General features: G+C 37.8%; 1 long non-coding RNA gene across 1 annotated transcript; it reads right to left on the reverse strand.

The window, feature by feature from the left end:
- Window positions 1–758: 758 nt before the first annotated feature.
- LOC130497531 (uncharacterized) lies at window positions 759–2,583 on the reverse strand. Its single transcript, XR_008936512.1, has 3 exons — window positions 1,380–2,583; window positions 1,180–1,284; window positions 759–1,093 (listed from the first exon to the last, which is right to left on the reverse strand). It is a non-coding gene; the product is annotated as an uncharacterized LOC130497531 (long non-coding RNA).
- Window positions 2,584–13,414: the final 10,831 nt, after the last annotated feature.

Consider the following 13,414-nt stretch of genomic DNA (forward strand, 5'->3'; position numbering starts at 1 on the left):
ATTCAAGGGAAAGCATATAGCAGAAGAGTATGGAGGTGAAACAAGGAGTCTGCTTGAGGCAAAAAAAAAAGGCAGGGAACTTAGGAGAAGTTCATATACGATCAGGTCTAATAAAGTTTTCAAAGAGGGTTAAGTTTCAGGGATAAGGATCAGAGTTTCAAGAGCTAAAGAAGAGTAGAGAGGTTGTGTGAAGTTCTGTACGAAGAGATGTTTGGACTAGGGGTGTGTCGAAAGTCTATCTAGCAAAGGTGAAAGCTTGATGGCGGGTTCTGTTAAGTGATAACAGCGGTATACTGAGAAGTTCAAGACAGATCTGATACATAAGAGTTTGGTTAAACAAGAAGAGCTGAATGGAGAGTTGTGTCGAAAGTCTTCCCAACAAGACTGGTTAGGAGGCGTGTTCCATCATGGATGGCGGTACAAGATGGATTCAGACTGTGGTTGTTTAACCATAAAGCAAGATTATTTTTTGAAACACACAAAAAGGGAGCTCAAGTGAAGCTAAGAGAAAGGAAATCTAGCAGCAAGGTTTAATACTGTTAGTAAAGTTTTGTTTAACAAGAAGCATGGATCATGGTTTGTATCGAAAGTCTATCTAGCATGGTGGTAGCTTGATGGCGTGTTCTGTTTATGTTAACAGCGGTACAAAAGAGGAGTCCAAAGCTGTGGGAGTTAAACAAGAAGGCATGTTGAATCAGGACAGTTTCAAGATGTGAAACATGTATGATTCAGAGAAGTAAATGCATTTGGTTTATAAAAAAAAAATATCAAGATGCAGAGGGAAAATGAATTAAATCAACATAACAGATTCATGAAGGTCATGGAGGAGGCTGTGTGATTGATTGGGTTACAGTAGTTTAGCTTCAGGCATGAGGCAAAGATGATTCTAGTTAAAGGAAAGGGGCTTAGGTTTTCTGGAAGCACTACAAGATTTCATTACTGGGTAAAGTTTAATGATGAGAAGTGCAAAAACATATAGAGGTAAAGGGAATTACCTAGAGATGAAGGGCGAGGCTGAGCTCTCGCAGTCAAGGTGTAAGGTATCCGTGAAGCATCAGAAGTCGTGCACTGTTGTTTCTGGTTCAAGGTGGAGCTTGAAAAAAAAAAAAAGAAAAAAAAATCAAGTGAGTCCTCAAGGAGTAAATACGTGAGATAATGTTCCAGGTTCAAGAGGGTTACCTGGAGTTATTGGAACAGAGGCAGAAGATGATACATAGTTCAGAGGCTACATGTGATCATTGAGGCTGAGAATGGGCACGGGTCTATTGTTCGTCGCGTACAAAGCTGCAGAGATGATTCCACATTCAGGTGGAGCTGTGGGAGCTGTGGAGAATGGTAAAATAAAGAAAAAAAAATTAAGCAGAGTCGTCAATGGATACCGACGGAGGTATGTGGTGATGGTACGACCAAGATGGTCACTGGAGGAGATTGCACAAAGAAACGTTTTGGACAGTGGAGGTGGCGAAGGCTTTCGCCAGACAAGCTGTAGAGAGAAAGACAAGCTAGCTCTGTTGCAACTTATCAAGGGAGATGAGTCGGAAGCTGGAGGATCTTGAGCATTGATATCACAGGATCATCGGTGTAGCTCGAGAGAAGATGGAAACTTGAGAGAGAGTCATGAATCTCTCTGAGTTTTGAGCTCAAGAAGAAAACAGAAGTGCGGTTAATGGTGGTGTAATCAAAGGAAGAATCAGAGTTCAAGGTGGAGTAACTTGATCTGAGTTCAATGGCAAAGTAATTGTCGGAGTTGAGTTGCGATGGTGATGAACCGCTGGAAAAGCAGGCTCATCGATGGAAATCTCCGGACAAGCTGAGGGAGACGTGTGACTTATATTCAGCGGAGGAGGGGAACAATTCGCTGGAGAAGCTGGAGAATGCGGAAACAGGGTCGTTGGAGATGCAGTACAATGCGGCAAAAAGGGTTGCTGGAGGAGCTGAGAAAAGGGTCGACAAAGTACTGCTGGAAGGTTTCACTATCTGAAAAAGGAGGAAAAATCAAAGGGGTAAGGACACAGCCGTGTTTATTTGACAGGAAAGCAAACTCAGGATTACCAAAGACAGGGGTGGAGTTTGTAAGCTTCATCACAGATGCAGAGAAATTGCATCGTCTTCACCGTTGAGTAAAAGCTTCACCGGAGGCGCAAACGGTCATTCGTCCTGTCTGTAGCTGAAAGTTCTTAGGAGTTGTTTCATATTCTAATGGTGATAGATGATTCACAATAAGAACAATGGATTCTGGCCAGAAACTTGAAGTGGTTCATTCTCAAAGCAAACAAGGAAACGACATTCACGGAGAAGAGATCCATGAGCTTTGGTGGTGGAGGCAGTTTCTAACGGCGACGAAACCCACCACTGGTTGAGAGTTTGTGATCGGAATCACACCGGAGATAGACGAAGAGGTGGAGTGATCTCCAAAGGGCACAGTCGTGAATTGCAAGAATCGCAGGGAGTTCCAATTGCATGTCACGGTTTGTATCTGAGACGTAATCAGAATGAAAAGCTTCGATTGCCATCAGGGAAAGAAGAAGACGTGAGGTGGTGATGGGCCTTATCTGACCAAAGCCCAAGGTGGAGATTGTGAGGATATGGGATTAAAAAAGCCCAATCACGTAATTCGCTTTACAAACCGACCGACGTTCTTGTTACGTAAGGAAAAAGGAAAAGGATTAGTATTTACATAATCCTTAAGACATTAGGAGGAATAAGTCGGCTATGGTTCAAGTATAAATAGAAGACTTTTCAAGCTTGGTTGATTATCCGAGAGATCCGAGAGAAACCCTAAACACAAAAATAAAGAGAGTTAGAGAGAGGGATCAAGAGTAGAAGAAACTAAGAGATATTGTTCGAGTCATGTCTCTAAGGGATATAGTTTCTTTGATCCTTCTTATTCTTTGTTGTACTTTGTATGGTGTCATGTTTATAAGAGGAGAGCGCTTAGGGCGTTTGTGTAAAACCCTTTGATAGTGGATGTTGTGGGAGACGGTTCCCACCCCAGAGGTACCGCAAGGGAACTGGGTTAAAAATCTTGTGTCGTTATTTATTTAAGCAATCAAACGATCGACATTTTCTAACAACTACTACTAGCTGTAGAGTTGGGGATGCTTGTCAAACAAGATGACAGCTAAACAAATTAAAAGTTTAAGGAAAGTAAAAAGTCAGCTCAAATCTATAGGCTTCTTGATTTTCCGGGGAAATTGAAGGAAAAAAAAGGATGAGAGTATGATAGGAAAGTCGGAGGAAACATCTCTCTCCCTCGAGGAGAAGAAGAAGGAAGAAATTAGAAGAGGAGTGTTTTAACATTGATACATGACCTTGCCCGAACGCATCATTTCTTTTTTTTTTAACTCTGAATAATTATGCTATTACAAACTATGAGAATATTACAGAAGATTTTACAGCCGACAATTCTAATCGTCACTGACTGCATCACCTCACCTGAACCACCTTTGTATCCACGTCTGACGGTACTCCTTGCGCCATGCTGCAGAATCTCTTGTAAGCCTTCTCTCCCTTAATTTGCATAATTCCGTCTTTACTGGGACTCGAATCCCAAACCTCCTGGTGTAGAAGCATTAATGAACCCTTAGTCAAACCATTGACCAAGGGGGCTTCCACCGCATCATTTCTTTTTCTTTATTCCACATTTTTATTTTATAGTATTCAATAAATATATATTCGTAACGTATTATCTTTTTCTTTTGACTCACAGTGAATTTTAGATCTATAAAAGAGTTTTTTAGGGAAATTAGGCTACTTACCAAAGAATTATACAATAATTAGATCAATATCAATTTACACTATTACTCTCTGTACATAATTTAGATATGACTCTGCTACCCCTATTTCTATGAAACTGTATACAATCTATTTGTGTGATTTACCAAATATCTTCTCAAATCTTCACATGTCAGACTGATATCTTTTTTCAAATCTTCACATGTCAGACTGAAGCAAATCTCTTCTCAAATCTCTTCTGAAATCTCTTTCTTGTATCTACCTAATTTATTTCAAAGTTTTAAATCTTCGTTTCCAGCTATCACCTATCTTTCTCTTTATCTCATTTTCGTATGTTTTCCAATTAAATCATTCATAAAATCTTCCGCCCTGTGTTTCCGGTGAATTTCTCGCCGCTACGTCTTCGGCAAAGCTCTACGCCGCTGCGTCTCCGGTGAAGCTCTCGGCTGCTGCGTCTCCGGTGAAGCTTTCGGCTGTTGCGTCTCCGGTGAAGCTCTACGCCGCTGCGTCTCCGGTGAAGCTCTCCGCCGATGCGTCTCCGGTGAAGCTTTCCGCCGCTATGTCTCAGGTGAATCTTTCCGCCGCTATAGCCTTTGTATCCATGCGTCTCCAGTTAAGCCTTCCGCCGCTGCGTCTCCGACGAAGTTCTTCACCGCTATGTCTCCAATTGATATGTATGTTATATATGTTGTAGAATTGACGTGTCATATAAGTTCTTTTTGTTCGTTAACCGTGTAAATATTACATTGACTGTATAACAATTTGACATAAAAAGTCAGATTTTAGTCTCAAGTAACTCATTTTTAAAGGTGTATATATAATATTAGATGTCTAATATTGATCAACGAAAACATTGCATAAACATTACTCGTATATTCATTTCATAGTTCATAGTTATAATCTTGATTCTTATAAAGTTATGTACCTGCTATATGGAATCAAATTACTTGACCGGTCAATATTTACAACTGATAGGTATTTCTAACAATATCCGGCTAAGATAAACTTTAATACATTATCGTTTACGGTGAAATGACAAGTTATCCGGTTAAAAAGATATATAACTGTATAAGAAATCAGTTTTCTAGATAATTTGTTTACATTTACATGGAAGTGTAGAGGTAGGGTTGGGAATAAGTGTGTTGGTGTAAGGGTTTAGATAACCACACCAATATTTACAGTGTTGTTGGTATAAGGGAATAAGTGTACTGGTATAGGGTTGAGAAATCAGTATTGTTGAAGCATTAAACGTACACGCAATATATGGTCAAACCAATTGCCCGGTTAATATTTACAGGTGACATCCAGTGCAAAAATTATCCGGCTAAAGCATACGTAATAACTTTATCGCTAAGTGAAAAATGCGAGGTTAGCCGGTTATAAAAATACCTAATTATTTAATAAATATTTTTTTTGTATAACTTATTTACACTTACGTTCAACTATTTGGGTATGGTTGGGAATAAGAGTATATGGTTTAGGGTATAATAATTTATATTTTTAATCAAGTAATATGTTTACGGGGGTAAAGGTTAAGACTTTAGTGTTTACTTTTTACCATTTGGGTTCCGGGGTCCCTATTGGGTTTAGGGTTTAGCATTTTGTGTTTATGGTTTAGATTTACGGTTTAGATGTGTCCACTCTTTCTGTTTGACATTGTTGAAGCATTGGACGTACTTGCAATATAGGGTCAAACCAATTTCTCGGTTAATATTTACAGGTGACAGCCAATGTGAAAACTATCCCGGTAAAACATATGTAATAACTTTACCGTTAAGTGAAAAAGATGAGGTTAGCCGGTTATGAAGATAAATGACTGTTTAATAAATATTTTTTTTTGTATAACTTGTTTACACTGACGTTCAGCTGTTGGATACGGTTGTGAATAAGAGTATATGGTTTAGGGTATAATAATTCATATTTTTAATCAAGTAATATGTTTATGGGGGTAAGGATTAAGATTTTAGTGTTTACTCTTTTTCCTTTGGGTTCCGGGGTCCTTATTGGGTTTAGTGTTTAGCATTTTATGTTTAGGATTTAGGTTTAGGGTTTAGGGTTTAGGTTTAGATGTGTCCACTCTTTCTGCTTGACATTGTTGAAGCATTAGACATACCTGCAATATAGGGTCAAAAAATTTGTCCGGTTAATATTTACACGTGACAGCCAATGCAAAAATTATCCGGCTAAATTATTCGTAATAACTTTACCGCTAAGTGAAAATGCGAGGTTAGCCGGTTATGAAAATACCTAACCGTTTAATAAAGATTTTTTTTGTATAACTTGTTTACACTGACGTTCAGCTGTTGGGATATAGTTGTAAATAAAAGTATAAGGTTTGGGTATAATAATTTATATTTTTAATCAAGTAATATGTTTACGGGGTAAGGTTAAGATTTTAGTGTTTAGTTTTTATCCTTTAGGTTTCAGGGTCCCTATTGGTTTAGGGTTTAGCATTTGTGTTTAGGGTTTATGTTTAAGGTTAATGGTTTAGGGTTTATGGTCAAACCAATTGCCCGGTTAATATTTACAGGTGACATCGAATACGAAAATTATCCGGCTACAACATACGCAATAACTTTACCGCTAAGTGAAAAAAACAAGATTATGATGATGAAACATATCTTCTTAGGTTTATGTATTCATTAGGGAGATGAAAAAAAGTTTGACGAAAAATATTGAGATTAAAGAAGAATAATATGAAGGGAAAGAGATAGATGAAGATAATTGTTTTTAAATGATTTGTTTTCTTTTTGTATGAATAAAATAAATAAAAATCTTTAAAAGATTATCAAATTTAGTAAAATCTTAAACAAATCATAAACAAATCCTAAACAAATCTTTACACTGGAGCACCATATCTTTGTAAATCTTTTTTGTCAGATACTAACTCTAGGTCTCCTATCATTTGGAAGTTGACTCACAAAACTCAAAGGGTAGTTTCGTCAAATCGTTTCTCTGTTGCCATGACATGCGGGCTACACTTTACTCTCTTTCCTACTTATCTAATTTGCTAAGAGTTCTTGGTTTTCCACCTAAATTGCCCTTTTTCTTAAAGCCGGATAACCTATACTATTAATTTTAACTAGACTAAACTTCTCTCTCCTCTTATTTTCTCCAACTTATCTCTATAAAGACTCAAGTACTTAGACTTTGGTTTTGGTGGCCGTGGCGTACGCCGTCGGTTACCAACTCTTTCCTTTTGGTTTGTATGTATATATGGTTTTCGATCTCTAGTTCGATCTCTGTTTCTGGCTAGCAGAACTTCTTTTCCTTTGGGGATTTTGGTGTGTTTTCAATCCGAAAATTGAAAGCTGTTGGTTTCACTCTCTTCTCAATGCTTTGTTTCTGGATTGAGTAATAAGTTATATTCCGATAGTTCGATCAGGTATGTTATGTTTTAAACAGAGTGTCTTTCACTGGTTTTATTTCAATCCCGATGAACTCTTTGAGCAGGAGTTCATGTTTTCACCGCTCAACCTTAATCTCTGATACAGCCTCGAAATCAGACTATATGAATTGATGAACTGAGGTTCAACCTGAAAACAAAGAAGATAGATTTTTATGAGTTTTATGAGTTTTTATAAAGAAAAACAGAAACAAATGAAATATGAAAGAGATGCTAATGATATGAAGAATAAATAAGAGTAAATAGATAAAGATAAAGGATAAATATGGTGGAATCAAGCTGCTGGATGTGTATCACTCTCAGCTTGATCAAAAGATGGATTGAAGTGGATTTGCGGATGAAGGTTTGATTGAATCTCTCAATCTGTGGGATGAGGGACGAGATGGATTGAATAGACACCACAAAGCTCTGTGAAAGGAGACTTTGATAAGTCTGGTTGCTCTGGAGCTGCTTCTCACAAACTCTAAAGACTTGAAACAACAGTTTTAAGAAAACTAGAAAACTGCATTTTCATTCATAAAATTCAAGGGTGATTTACAAAGATGAAAGGGACTGAGCTTATATAGGCTCGACAGAACAACTCTCTAACAGTCTAAAATTGACTAAAGGAAAGAAATAAAATTGAAATAAAAGTCTTGGAAGCAAAGGCTTTGATGGCTCCATGAAACTAGCATTTATCTTGATTTGTGGTCTTTGAAAAGAGATGATCTTGTATCTTGATATTTTCTTGAACCTGGATGGTTTAAGGGGATAAGTGAGCTTCCTGGGAATCTTCTTTATTGTCTGGAATGTGCTGATGTCGTGCCTGATCTGAGGAGAAAAGAGCTGTTGGAGCTTTATTGCCAGAATCTCAAAATAAGGCAGTTTGGTGTGAGTGTGGATCCTCCTGATCCAATGGGGGCTGGTGCATGGTAGGAACTTGTAGAACTCTTCTTGGACTCCTATAATGTCTCATGGACGTCTTGGTTTAGTCCTGATGTCTTCTGGTTGGATTGGAATTGCTTGGAAATGATCAAACCGAAAGATTGTCCAATCTTTCCATAAATAACTCCGGTTTGATTTAAGTGAGTCTTCATTGAACCAACTGATCTCTTGGGTTCTGGTGTAGCCAGTGGCGGACCCAGGATAGAAAGTTACTGGGGTCACTATTAATGAAAAAAGTAAATATAGGTTCATTGAGGGGATTTGAACCCAGGTTTGTGGTGCAGTTTCTTACCAATTTTGATGTCGGTAAGTGATGAGTATGGCTTGCAAATCTGATTTATATAATTTTATTGGTGTCAACTGACCCCACATTCTCTCATGTGGGTCCGCCCCTGGGTGTAGCTAAAGAATTCTGGAATAACTCCTGATTCGTTGAAATGATCTCTTGGACGCCAATGTCTGGTTTGAAGCTGATTGAACCGGTTAGCTTCCAATTGAGGCAAGAGTAGAACTGGTTTGACCGGTTCTGGAAAATTGGTTATAACTCCTGATTTCCGTGGCCATTTCTCCTGATATTGGGCTTTCTGGAAATCTGAGAGACTCCTCTTGAATCCTATGATCGGCTTTGGTTCAGGCCGCTTCTTCATTGGGCTTGAATCTCCTTCAAAAGTCGGGTACTCGCATATGGATGGGCTGGGGAACCTCCGGTTTGTAAAATTCATAACTTCTTCCTCCGTGAAGATTTTCTTGTAATTCCAAGCCTCAGTGAATCCTTCATGAGTTGGGCGTATAGTAAAATTTGATTCATGACAAAAGACCTTCTGGTTGTTGAGATATTCGCCTGGAACTTGACCTCTATTGCTGGTACCTCCAAAGTGGCCGGTTTGGACAGGTTGGTTGACCTCTGGTTCGACCACTGGTTTGATGGCCGAATCATTCCCTCCCCCTTGTGAAGGTTTTGACCTCAAAACTGGATAACCTGATACACCACAATAGAGCAAGTCAGGTTTCATTCTTTTTTGGGAGTTTAGAACCTTACCTTGATACAATTTTGGTTTGGTAATGGGTTGTGCATCTGGTGGCTCTTCTTTAAACAGATAGGAAATGATCACGCCTCTGGCCTGGATAGTGTCATTTCTTCTCTTCTGGAGTTGAGGGTACTTCACACTACTGGTAACCTCATTGTGGATCATCTTTGGGAGTGATTCTCCAAGCAATAAAAGATTATCCGGTGGGATTTCTTTAAAGCTTTCTTCTTTGCAGCCTGAAAAATTCTCAACATTCTGGACAAAGACAAAGTGAATTATATCTGATACTGGAGTTTTATGAACATAATGTGTTATGGCCGAATTTACCTTGGGTGCATCAGCATGATGAAGAATTAAATTCTTCTTTGGGCAGGTTTGGATTGAGGGCTGCCTTTCTTGCACCTTTTATCTAGGCTGTTATGATCATCTTCTTGTCTTATTCCTGGTTCAAAACTCTCTGGCAAAGACAAGTGAGTCATATCTGAATAATCAAGTGTCATAGATGTTTTAAGATCAGAGAAACTCCCTTTGATTATGCTGAATTTTAATGGCAATGTTTCAGCATTTCTTTGATCCAGTTTCTGGACAGATTCTAATAACATCATGGCTAAGGCATCTTGTTGCAAGACTACATCACAAAATGGATTGCCTTTTTCTTTGCTTATACCTGGGTCAAAACATCTTGGCAAAGACAAGTGTATTATACCAAAGTAAAGGAATTTATAAACTGATGAAAACAAAGAACAAAGAACCTTACTTTCAGCTGTGGCAGCAAGAAATTTTATTTCTTTGTTTGGCTTGTTCTCACCTTGGTCTCCTGTACCTATTTCACTTTTCCTTAGACAAGACAAGTGCATTAATCTTATTATGGAAATAATAATAGCATTCTGATCTATAGTGAAATTTACCTCAGGTTTTGGAACTTGAACAATTCTTTGTTCAGATTTTGGTTTCCACTTGTGGTGTGGATTTTGATTGAGCTCATGGTCTGGCTCGGCCCTTGGCACTTCAGTAAGCATAGAGCTCTCATCTGGTACCAAGAATATAAAATTTTAAACCAGTATCTAAAGGTGATGTTAAACACTTACCTTGGTTTGATACTTTGATTACTGGTTTTGCCTCTTTAAGCAACAAATCATTTCTTCCAGCCTCACTTATGGCTTCCTCCTCTTTAGCCAAGCCATGCTGGTGGACTAGGTCTTCTCTTTGGAATTCATGTTCCTTAATTCCTGATACAATACCCTTTGCCAAAGGCAAGTGCAGTATACAAGAATTTGGAACCAACAAATCAGATTGAATAAAACTATCACTCATTTTAAACAATTCAGTTTTAGTTTCTAGTGATGTTTCTTTTAATACTTGTTTAGTTGGACAAGCTTCAGCAAGGTGTCCTATTTTAAAAATGTCTGACCTTTCAGAATTTTAAAATCAGAAGACTTACCTTGGCTTGATGTGTCCTCCTCTTTGAGGTCCAAAATCTCCTTGTTCCTTGGAAATAATTCTTTGTGAGCTTTGGATTCAAACAAGGATGTGGAGTTCGGTTTTTGCTTGACCTCAGGACCTGTCTTAACATTCTTTGACAAAGACAAGTGACTTATAACAGTGGGAGGTGATTCATAAACCAAATCATCAAGTATAGGACTTACCTTAGCATTTACTTGTATAGTATTTAGCAATGGTTTTGCTTTGGTTCTGATCAAAGTGTTTTGGCTGACACTTCTACTCTCCATGGCCTTTAGGATGTCACTTTTCTGGTCTAAGCATTGGACAATGGTGTGCCCCTGGTTTGGTAGCAAGTTGGCTTGTTGAGACCAGCCTCTCTTACTCTCTTGTGCAACAACTTTTCTAGCTTCTTTGGACCATGAGTTGGATACCTCCTTGGATATAGTTACTTAATTTCAGAACTTTTATACTCTGGTGAAAACTCATGTCTCATGACTTCCTTAAAAGCTCTCCACGTTTTGATAGTTGGCTCCTTGTAAAACCTCATATCATCTTCTTGTTGTACCCACCATTTGAAGGCTTCTTCTCTAAGTAGATTAATGGCATAGGTTAGCCTTTCTTCCTTCAAGATGTTGTTGTAGTGAAACCATTCATCAAGGTTCCTCTCCCATCTAAGATAATCTCTTTTTCCTGAAAATTTAAAGAGTTCAATTTTATCAGCAAAAGAGTTATATCCAAACCGAGAATTAACAACATGATGGTTGTGGGTTTTAGAAATTGGGGTTTGATTGATCCTTGAAGGATCTGGTGGCTTAGGCTCGACATAAACAGCCTCTGGTGCATCTCCAAATATTCTTTTTCCTGGCTGTGGACGTTGGCCTTGTGCCTTGGTTCCTTTCTCCATCTGAGCAATCTGCTTTTTGAGCTTTTGTAAGGCTGCAACTTGCTGGCTCAGTGTGGCCTCCATAGTTTCGCCTGGTTCTTTCAATCCCATTTCTTCCTGCAAACAAAGATCAAGTGAAGAATAGGGAAATTCTGGTCGGACCAAAAATGAATCAAATGCAACAATGCAATTTACACTAAACCGAGAAATATGCAATTATGAACCGATATGAAATAAACTATGCAATAAAAACTTTTTATTTTTCTTTTCTGATGCAAGCACGAAATGGATCAACTAATATGATATGAAACAATAACTAGAATGATTTTTTTTTTGAATTTTCAGATTTTATATGCAATGCAAACAGAAATGGAAACAACTTAAAATGCAGATTTTTTTTGACTTTTTCAAATGGAAACAAATAAATGCAAACACCTTTTTATTTTATTTTTTGAATGCAAATATCAAAAATGATGAAACAAATATGATATGCACGAAATTAAAATGATATGCCTTTTTTAAAAAACTTTTCAATGCAAGAATCAAAATTGCAAAAATGCAGATTTTTTTTTTTAAATGAATGCACAAAATATAAATATGGCAAGTGAAGCTGGGCAATGAATGCAAACACAATATGATATTTCTTTTCAAAATTTTTGTGAATCAAATGCAAGAAACTTCTTCTCTTTTGTTTTTCTTTTCTTAAGAACAAGAACAATGCAAAAACTGTTTTTTTTCTTGATTTAAGATGAAAACAGATGCAAGCAAATATGAAATGCAAGGATAGATATCACCTTGAGTCAGGATCTTAGGCTCTGATACCAAATGATACAGCCTGGAAATCAGATTATATGAATTGATGAACTGAGGTTCAACCTGAAAACAAAGAAGATAGATTTTTATGAGTTTTTATAAAGAAAAACAGAAACAAATGAAATATGAAAGAGATGCTATTGATATGAAGAATAAATCAGAGTAAATAGACAAAGATGAAGGATAAATATGGTGGAATCAAGCTGCTGGATGTGTATCACTCTCAGCTTGATCAAAAGATGGATTGAAGTGGATTTGCGGATGAAGGTTTGATTGAATCTCTCAATCTGTGGGATGAGGGACGAGATGGATTGAATAGACACCACAAAGATCTGTAAAAGGAGACTTTGATAAGCCTGGTTGCTCTGGAGCTGCTTCTCACAAACTCTAAAGACTTGAAACAATAGTTTAAAAAAAACTAGAAAACTGCATTTTCATTCATTTTTCATTCATAAAATTCAAGGGTGATTTACAAAGATGAAAGGGACTGAGCTTATATAGGCTGGACAGAACAACTCTCTAACAGTCTAAAATTGACTAAAGTAAGAAATAAACTTGAGATAAAAGTCTTTGAAGCAAAGGCTTTGATGGCTTCATGAAACTAGCCTTTATCTTGATTTGTGGTCTTTGAAAAGAGATGATCTTGTATCTTGATATTTTCTTGAACCTGGATGGTTTAAGGGGATAAGTGAGCTTCCTGGGAATCTTCTTTATTGTCTGGAATGTGCTGATGTCTTGCCTGATCTGAGGAGAAAAGAGCTGTTGGAGCTTTATTGCAAGAATCTCCAAATAAGGCAGTTTGGTGTGGGTGTGGATCCTCCTGATCCAATGGGGGCTGGTGCATGGTAGGAACTTGTAGAACTCTTCTTGGACTCCTATAATGTCTCCTGGAAGTCTTGGTTTATTCCTGATGTCTTCTGGTTGGATTGGGATTGCTTTGAAATGATCAAACCGAAAGATTGTCCAATCTTTCCATAAATAGCTCCAGTTTGATTTAAGTGAGTCTTCATTGAACTGATCTCCTGGGTCCTGGTGTAGCTAAGGACTTCTGGAATACCTCCAGATTGGTTGAAATGATCTCCTGGACGCCAATGTCTGGTTTGAAGCTGATTGAACCGGTTAGCTTCCAATTGAGGTAAGTGTAGAACTGGTTTTACCGGTTCTGGTAAAAATGTTATAACT

Source organism: Raphanus sativus, chromosome 7 (assembly GCF_000801105.2).
Source record: "Raphanus sativus cultivar WK10039 chromosome 7, ASM80110v3, whole genome shotgun sequence".
NCBI classification, from domain to species: Eukaryota; Viridiplantae; Streptophyta; class Magnoliopsida; order Brassicales; family Brassicaceae; genus Raphanus; species Raphanus sativus.